At 54.5% G+C, this 7,325-nt stretch overlaps 1 long non-coding RNA gene across 5 annotated transcripts in view; it reads left to right on the top strand.

Moving 5' to 3' along the window:
• Window positions 1-1,759: 1,759 nt before the first annotated feature.
• LOC308635835 overlaps window positions 1,760-7,325 on the top strand; it is a 61,856-nt gene continuing 56,290 nt past the window's right edge. For 4 of the 5 annotated variants that reach the window (XR_014019274.1, XR_014019276.1, XR_014019277.1 and 1 more), the window contains exons 1-2: window positions 1,760-1,897; window positions 3,489-3,587. This is a non-coding gene — a long non-coding RNA (uncharacterized lncRNA). Of the gene's footprint in view, window positions 1,898-3,488; window positions 3,588-7,151; window positions 7,285-7,325 lie in introns of all 5 variants that reach the window. The other variant, XR_014019275.1, reaches the window with a different exon arrangement.

Below are 7,325 nucleotides of genomic sequence, written 5' to 3'. Positions count from 1 at the left end.
CCTGGTCTCTCCCTGGGTGATGCCACTGCTGACCTGGCCTAGGCCCCAGGCGGCCTGAAGGAGGAACTGGGTCTCTTGCCCAGGGTTTGACAAACCCTGAGCCTCTGAGAAAACATCCTGAGCCTCTGAGAAAACATCCATTGGCTGGTGGAATGGTTGACTCGAAATAGTAGTAATGGGTGCTCTTTATTTTATTATTATTTTTTTTTATTTTTGCAGCTCTGGGGATTAAACTCAGGGGAGCTCTACCACTGAGCCACATAGCCAGTGTTTTTTTTATTTTTAACTTTGAGGCAGGGTCTCACTAGGTTGCCAGGGCTGGCCCTCAACTTGAGATCCCCTCCAGCCTCAGTTCAGGCTAGAATTGCAGTGTGTGCACCACCATGTCTCTTTTCTTTCTTTTTTACAATTCCATCTTTTCCCATTTTTAAAAAACAGTGGTGTTCTTGTCACTTTTTAAGAATGAAAAAAAATTAACCTTGAAAATTCACTTTTGCTGAAATGTTCAATTAAAAAGTAACACTTCCTGGATCTTCAAAGCTGAGCAGACACACACCTGGGCTCCACAGTCCCTGTCCTCCACAAGCCCCCAGGATGCAGTGTGCACAGAGGGGCTCTTCAGGACAGCCAGGAGCCGGCACCTGCTCCAGTGTCCATCAACAGCAAAATGGGTGAATAAATGGTGAGAGAGTCACACAAGGGCAAGCTCCCAGTAGGATGAGCGGCCCCTGACTCCCGAGGGAGGAGCAGAACTTCAGCAACACAACCCTGAGCAAGAGAAACCAGACACCAAAGGGCACGTACTGTGTGCGCCCTGGATGCGCAGCTCAGGAGCAGTCCAGAGCCGGGAAGGTTGGGAGTCAGCAGAGGCCTTATCTTTGGGGGTGCTCAGTGGGAGGGGCCTTGTGGGCCTTGTGGGGCCTGGAGGGCTGTTTTCGGATCTGGGCGTTGGCCGGGTATGTTCTGCTAGTGCAAAGTGACCCAGCTGAACACTTTTGTATACTGTTCAGTGTGTGTGCTTAACTCCAGGGCGGGGTGGGGGGGGGAGAGTTTAAAAAATAAATGAAATAAATGGCACACTCTTTCCAAAGGGAGGTGGGAGAGGTGCCAGCTTCCCCAGGTGCCCCCAGCATCATTCCCCTCCTCAAGCCTCTAAGACCCCTGAAGCCCCGGTCTAGGGGATCTGTTTCCATTCAGCAGAGAATGCGGGGGGGGGGGGGGGGGGTTCTGGACTGAATCCCACCATCACAGTTTGGGCTCTAGAAGCAGGACCGGGTGTGGCTGTGGGCTGGCCCTCCCTGGCTGGGTCCCTCTGGCCTGCCTGCCATCAGCCTCATGAGCAGGATAGGGATTGAGGGACGCGGGAGTAGAGGGCAGCCTGGGTCCCTGGGTCCTGCAGCCTCCTTTCACCTTATGGTGGCGCGAGGAGGGCGTGGGGGGGCGGGGTGTGCAGGGATGGCGAAGGTGGGACTTCAGTGACTCCTCCCCACCTACTCCCCCCAGCAGAGGACAGGAAAGCCCAGGGGCCTGGTCTGACCTTGCGCGCCACCCCCAAAGGTCACTGCGCTGCGGCTGTCTCGGGGTTCAGGTTCCCGCAGGCTGGCTGGGGAGGGCAGTAATCAATCTGTGCCCGCGGGCCGGCGAGGGGCGCAGATCCAGCGAGTGGCTCTCAGCAGCCGCCAGGCGCGGTTATTTATAACCGCGGGTCGCGTTACCTCCTGACCTTCATGGGCCCAGCGATCCGCAGCGATTAGCATCTCTCCCCGCCGCCCACTGCGAACAAACACCCCTCTGTGTGCCCTCCCTGGCCGGGCCTCCCGGGAGGGCCCTGCAGGAAGCAGGATGTTGACCGGAGTCTGTGCCCAGTGGCTCCTTGGGCGGGTGGACCCAGCCACGTGTGAGTGGGGGAGGTGGGGTGTGGTTGGGGGGAAGGTGCAAGAAGTACTCTGTTCCCTTGCTTCCCAGGTTGCAAATGTTCTGGGCTATTCTGGGTGGCAGTTATATTTATAATATAGGACTCCCTAGCCTGGGTCTGCCCAAGAGGGTGCCCTCTCCCAAGGCAGTGAGAAAGAGGCTGCCTTGGTGGCCAGAGCACTTGCACAGGGGTGGTGCTGGAACCACAGCACTCTGCATTCTCCCAAACAGCACCCCCTCATTCCTAGGTGCAGCTGGTGCCCAGAGGGGGAAGTGACTGGAACAGGGTCACACAGCCATCTGCAGCATACTCCCAGCTCCTGGTTGAGGGCCTTTCCCACTAGATCTCCGAGCTCAGTTCCAGTCTGGAGGAGGCTTGTACAGGGAGGCTGGGGTGGGGAGACTGGCCTCTTCACTCATTGAACAAGCTGTTGGATGGCAGCCCTGCTCCTCACTAGCCTCGGGGAGTTGATGGTCTAAGGAAGACTCCAGCCCTGGAGCCACATGCCAGGCAGTTGCCAAGGGTCCTGATGTGTGAGGTCCAGGGAGGGAGCCTGAGGCAGGCAGGGCCTGGCGGAGTGACTGGGGGAGTAGGCTTTGGGCTGAGTAGTCACTGAAGAAGCCTGTTATCACCATCAAGCTGTGAAGGCTTTGGCTCTGCTGTGGGGCCTCCCCTGTCAGCTTCAGATGACCTTGCACCCAGGACAGAGGGTGAGCCCAGCCTCACCCTGGGAACTCACCCTGTAGGAAGCCTGGGGTGGGGCCAGCTGAGGGGCTCCTTGCAGTGAGATGGGGGACAGTGAGGACGCGGGAGTCTCCATGCTGTCACTCCCTCTGGCACTTTGAAGCACTTGGAAAAACTGATGGTGTGGCTTGACTAACCCTTGCCCTCTCAGGAGGCCTTGGTTTTCACAAATGAGCAATGAGGAGCTTCACTGAGGAGCCATTTCAGCCCTGGCTGCCTGTGTGTGGGACTCTATGTGGGGGAGCAGAGACTGTGGGGAGCGTGTGGAAGGGGGTGTGTAGGTCCCGGTAGGTAATGTAGGGGTGTCATGGAAGTTGTGGGAGTATCCTGTGGGGGTGGGCTGGGGTTGAGGCAGGCAGAAGGCCTGGAAGGGCCTCTCCCTCACTCTGCAAACCCTCTGCCCACATGGTCAGCTTGTGGCCTGCGGGCCCTGACCAGTCAATGAACTCAGGGTCTGGAAGTGTCAGCGGCTTTTCCGACCTTTTTGCCAAATGGGATGTCAGCATGGGGGTGGGAGGGGGCAGGGGGATGCCAGCTGGGCAAGGTGGCAATGACCTCATGACAACTGGCTGCAGCCAGGGGAGGAGGGGCAGCCACAGCCTGGCTGCCCTATTGGCCGCTGGTCAGGGCAGAGGCCAGGGCTCCACTCCAGGTGGGGGAGACAGAGTGGTCACAGGTGCGGGCTTTCTCGGGACTGTTGGTTCCTTTTGTGAGGACTCCCTGGAGGGTAGGCAGAGCACCTTGTTTTGACCCAGCATCTTGCAAGGGCTTTCACCTGTGATCTCAGATAAACTCACTGCAAACTTTACCTCCTGTTCCTATTTTATAGTTGAGGAAACTGAGGCTCCTCAGAGTAAGGGATCCAGCTGAACTGGGAACAGGTGTTGGTGTGCCCCTACTCTACCCCATGGTAACATGGCGAGGACAGGTGAGTGCCCTGGTGTCCAGGAATGGGCCTTTCGTGAATCCTCAGGCCTGATGCTCTCCACTTACCCCAGAGAGGCTCCTCCTTGGGAAGCCCTCCACATACTTCTCTACAATCTGGGAGGCAGTCAGCACCAATAACCAGAGGGCAGCCACCATAACAGAAGCCTTTACATCCAACATGGGACCCTTTCTCTTGTACCTGCCAGAGGCAGGGTCCTAGTCATGCAGAAGGCCTCTACCAGCCCGGGCCTCTTAGAATCCCTGGATCAGGTTGGTGCTCCTCTGTGGCGTTGGAAGGGGCTCCCAGTTTGCAATCCCAGGGTGGGTGTGACCCTGTCTTTGTACCCAGATGCTGAGATCAGCTGTGGGATTGCTCTTTCTTCAGCTGTTTATTAGTTTCCCATAATAATAATAGCTACCCCTACCTAAGCTTTATGGTTCACAAAGTACTTTCACAGACATTCTCTCATCTAACCCTCACACTGGCCCTGTGATGAGGAGCTAATATACCCATTTTATAGAACAAGAAACAGAAGCTCAGGGAGGGAGGTTCTGGGACTAGTCTCAGATCACAGGGCAGAAAGTGGCAGACATAGGCTCTGGCCTCCCTGACCTGGCACTTCCCACAGCATCGATCCTCAGGGAGCATGGCGGCCCTGTGACTTCTCCAGGGCAGACGCTGGGCTGCAGCAGGGGGCCAGGAGTTCGCCGGGACAATCTGCTCTCTTCAGTCTGGGAGTGCGATGAAGAAGGCTCCTCACCTCCTTCTGCAAATACTGGGGAGAGAGGAGAGGAGGAGCAATGAAGAGGCCAAAGTGCATGAGATGGCTGGGGAGAGTGCCAGGGAGGGTCCCCCAGCACAGCTGGCTGCCCTGGCAACAGGCCCAGGCTAAGCAGTGGAAGGGACCAGACGTTCCTAGAACAGGAGTCCAGCAACGGGGTGCCCAGTGGCAGCTGTTGCCATGTTCTCATCTGCCCGTGGCAAAATGAGAATAATAAGGACAATATAGTGAGGTTTCAGAAAGCTGAATCTACTCGACCTTTCATCTGAGCCATGCATTTTCAATAGCGTGTGCATGTATTTAAAAGCACCCTTCCTTTGACATTTCCTTTTAATGTCCTTAACTCAGCAAAATAAAAAAACTGGTGACCATGTCAGATCCTAAATTGTTTTTTTGGAAATGTTAAGTGATCTGAGAAATCCAAAAGATGGCAACGTGAGCTACCCCTAGAGTGCTTCCAAGTAAAATCTGGTATAGGGCTTGGGATGTGGCTCAAGTGGTAGCGAGCTGGCCTAGCATGCGTGAGGCACTGGGTTCCATTCTCAGCACCGTGTAAAAATAAAATAAAGATATTGTGTCCACCTAAAACTAAAAATAAATATTAAAAAAATTTTTAAAATCTGGTATGGAGGGAATTGGTTTAAATTGAGGGAGAAGGAATTGGGGTTCATGCCCAGGCAGTCCCTGTGGCCCCAGACTAGGCCTCCCCAGGAAACCTGAGCAGAAGGAACAATCGAGTAACTGTACAAGGAATTCTGAGAAAGGTTTCAGGGCTAATTCTCTATGCCACACACCCTCAGCTCCTCTCTGCCCTGGAGCCAGGAGGAAATGTTCCCTTAAACCCCACCTCTGCCTCCCCCAGACCCCACAAGGATAGTCCCAAAAAGTCCAGGCCCTAGAAGCAGACATCAGGGCTTGGGCTGGCTGCCTCTCTGAGAGGGCATGTCAGTAATGTTGCAGCCAAATATAGAGGGACATCAGACACTGGCAGGGGCCCCAGCCCTGGGGGGCTCCCCAGACTCCCCGGTGCCTGTCCTATCTCTTCTCTTCCAAAGCCCTACACCCCCTAACCCAGGAGGGCAGCCAGGAGGCTGGAAGCCCTCGCCTGGTCTGGCCCATGTTGGGACATGTCCCAACAAGCCCCAGCATAGTGGGAAGCTGCCTTGAAGGCCCAGGGCCTGGGCTGGGCATGGGAATGGAGACACATCTATCTGGAAACTCCAAGCACTTTTAATAAGCCTAACTTCCCACAGGGCACTCTGACACCAGGACACCAAGAGGACCCTCCTGCTCTCTTTTCTCCAGCTTCCGAAGGAGACCAAGGCCATAAAGCTGGGGGTGTGGGAGGGCAGGAAGCCAGGCTAAACCCCAATAACCTGCTGGTCGAATTGAATTGCAGATAATTAGTCCTGATCACCTCCACCCTCCTCTCTGGGGGAATTAAAAGTCAAAGGGCAGGGCTGCTGACGCAAATGTCAGGGGAGACAAGCAGTCTGAACAGCTGAGATCCTGCTCTCAGCTTCACTGCCTGAGGTCCTGAGCCCCAGTGCCTTGGACATGGTGTCCCCCAGGCTGCCGGGAGCTGGCAGTCCCCAAGATGCCTGCAGGCAATGGGGCCCAGCTTGCTCTCCCTAGTTCTAAGGTCCACAGAACTTGATGGTGAAGGTTAATGTCAGACTCCCAAGAAAAGCGTTGCCAGGACGGGGAGACTGTGCTCCCTAAAACCCATGGTGTCCCTTCTAGGCAGGCCCCAAGGCAGGCACACCCTGGGCAGCTCCATCAGGTCTGTGCACCAGTGGGGACCCCTAGCGGTCGTGGCGGGACTTGAACTTGGGCTTGGCTGGGCTGCTGCAAACCAAACAAGGCAACCACAACTCATGGCCAGTAACTTGGGGAACCCTGGTGTGAACAGCTGGGGAGTTGAGTTTGGCAAGGGGGTGTTTTTAAGTCTTGATTTTTCCGAATTGAACTGTGGCTAGACCTCAGCCTAAATGTCCCGCTGTTAGCAAATCAGGGTCAACATGTCTAAGAATGAACTCATCGGGGCTGGGGATGTGGCTCAAGCGGTAGCGCGCTCGCCTGGCATGCGTGCGGCCCGGGTTCGATCCTCAGCACCACATACCAACAAAGATGTGGTGTCCGCCGAGAACTAAAAAATAAATATTAAAAAAAATTCTCTCTCTCTCACTCTCCTCTCTCACTCTCTCTTAAAAAAAAAAAAAAAAAAAAAAAAAAAAAAAAAGAATGAACTCATCATCTCCTGGCCCTAAACTTGCTCCTCCTCTAGACTTCCTAGTGTCTATTAATAGGGTCATCACCCGCCCAGTGCCCCAGGCTCCAAACCTTTCTGTCATCTTCAGCCTCTCCCCATAGGCTGTCCTGCCCTACCCCTCCTTACTAGGCTGGCCAGTCTGCCATCCTTCTCCTGCGTGCTCCTTGCCATTGCCCAGGCAGCCAGCCTCTTGCCTGAGCTCCTTGTGTTCTCAATAATGCTGCTGCTTGGTCAGGCCTGGGCGTGTTACCCGCCCTCCACTAACTGGCTGTGTGACTTTGGGCAAGTTATTTAACTAACCTGAGTCTCAGTTTCGTCAGCTGGATGTGAGGGTAGTGATCTCATAAAGCAATACCTAAATTAAATGCTAAAATATACATAAAGACCCTATCACATAGGATGTTCTCAACACCTGTGAATTATCAGAGATCATCCAGTCCCACTCCTCTATTTTAGAAATAAGGAAATTGAGGCCCACAATATGAGTGCTGGGTTCCAAATGTCTTTACAGCAGGCTGCACAGTCTGGGCTTGGAAGTTCCTGGTGTCTTCACATTCCCTTCCCCATCATCCTCACATTCTAGAACCCAGAACAAAAGGTCACTTCTGAGCTCCTGGGGTGTACACCCCTGTCTTCAGGACCAGGTATGTCTGGGTAGGTGTTGAGATCATTCAGCCACAGGAAG

The sequence above is a fragment of the Spermophilus citellus genome (assembly GCF_964194105.1).
Source record: "Spermophilus citellus genome assembly, chromosome: 17".
Classification (NCBI taxonomy): Eukaryota; Metazoa; Chordata; class Mammalia; order Rodentia; family Sciuridae; genus Spermophilus; species Spermophilus citellus.
The sequence above is the reverse complement of the archived record's forward strand: the minus strand, read 5'-3'. Positions and strand labels throughout refer to the sequence as shown.